The sequence below is a fragment of the Mustela nivalis genome (assembly GCF_964662115.1).
Source record: "Mustela nivalis genome assembly, chromosome: 3".
Taxonomy (NCBI): Eukaryota; Metazoa; Chordata; class Mammalia; order Carnivora; family Mustelidae; genus Mustela; species Mustela nivalis.
The window spans coordinates 118,964,203-118,966,151 of NC_139022.1; positions in this window are offsets into that span (position 1 = coordinate 118,964,203).

Genomic DNA, 1,949 nt, shown 5'->3' on the forward strand with positions numbered 1-1,949 from the left:
TTAAGAGGCAAATCTCAAGATCGTTTGTAGACTTTTCTGGATGCTAAGAGGTTCCTAAAGTCAGCCTGCCCTTTTTTCACTGGGTACTGGGCATTCATTAGTGTCTTGGTGGCCAGTGATCAGCCCATTAAAAAACAAAAACATGACAGCAGAACTTTGCGGACTTTGGGAATGTGGACCAAATAACCTAGCCCTTGGGAACCTAGGCACTGGGCACTTGAGTTGGTCACAGACTGGGGGAAATTCTATGGAGAGGTGGTAACTCTATTCCAAACAACTTGGGGCCATGACTGTCATTTCCTTAACAAGGAAGGGAGGTTGACTGGCTTCAGAAAAGTCCCTTTCCAATAAATTATGGATTGTATTTGTTTGTCTTTAAAGTAGCCAGCTAAAATGGTTTCAGGGCATCAAATATTCTAGCTTTCCTGGGCGAGGCACTAAATAGTACTGGGGAACAAAACAGACAAAATGTCTCCCTCCAGGGAACTCTGACCGGAGGAGGTACCCAAAACCCCCAATAAACAAGTAGTCTATATAAACTAGTTGTTTCCTTTTGTTTTTCGATGTTAAGCAGGGTTCTGCAAACAACTTGGAGCCAAACACATCCTTCATTAAGTAATTTACTTACAAGTCATGCTGTTTTCTTCTTCAACTATGCTGTCAAAAGGAGATCTAGTGGGGTGACTGGGTAGCTCAGTGGGTTAAACCTCTGCCTTCAGCTCAGGTCACGATCTCAAGGTCCTGGGATCTCTGCTCAGCGGGGAGCCTGCTTCCCCCTCTCTCTCTGTCTGCCTCTCTGTCTACTTGTGATCTCTGTCTGTCAAATAAATAAATAAAATCTTTAAATTTAAAAAAAAAAAAGGAGATTTGGTTCAAACATGCGTCAGTCAATCAACAATAGGCAAAGTTCTCGGTACCTGTTGCTTCCACGTTTTTCATTCTAGCATTTGGGAGTATTAAAAATGGGAGCATTGAAGCCCCGAAGGTGAATGTCCAAAGATCAGCCAATTGAAAAACAAGACAAACAAGGCCCAGGTATCCAATCATGGGCTCCACATGAGAGGGTGCACATTTCCATCAGCTGATCATAAGTCTATCCATTCTCTGCTCCGAGCCAAGCTGGTGGTCTGTGGGTGGATATGCCTATGTGTCTGGAAAGAGATTTGGTATATAGCTCTTGGTAGGTGATAAAGCATCTTCACATTTATCTCTCTATATACTCTACATAAAGTTGTACATGTAGCAAGTAAAGTTACAGGACATCCAGTTAAATTTGAATGCAATATTTGGGACATAATTATATTATGAGGAAATCATCTATCTGAAATTCAAATTTTAACTGGATGGTAAATTTAGTTCAGTTTGGTGCATTTGGGCTGCTGTAACAAATTCCCATAGCCTAGCTTAAAAACAAATTTTAATTCTCATAATTCTGGAGGCTGGGAAGTCCCAGATCTAGGCGCCAGCAGATTCGATGTCTGGTGAGAGTCCTCTCTCTGGTTCACAGATGGCTGCCTTTTCTCTGGGTCCTTCCATGGTGGAGTCACCATGACCTAAGACCTCCCTATGCCTCCACCTTCTACTGCCATCACACTGGGCGTTAGGACTGAACACGTGAATTTGGGTGAAACACAGTCCACAGCATGGGACATTCTGCACCTTATCTGGAAATCCTAGCTATTACCCTCAGAGGTGGGCATAACCCTCCATTTGGCCACTGAGGCTCAGCAAGTAAATTTTTTAAGGTCAACAGACCAAGAGCATGTCAGAACTGGGAACTTCCCCTTCACTGGTCCCTGCTTCCGCTCTGTGTGGCATCTCTAAGGCATCAAGGATATGCTGGGGCAGAGGAGGAGGATCTCAGGGCTAGAGGGGAGGCCGTGGAGGGAGCCACTACCATGATTAGCAGAAGACCACGGTCTTCCCATGAGCGATCAGAGGAGGGAGGG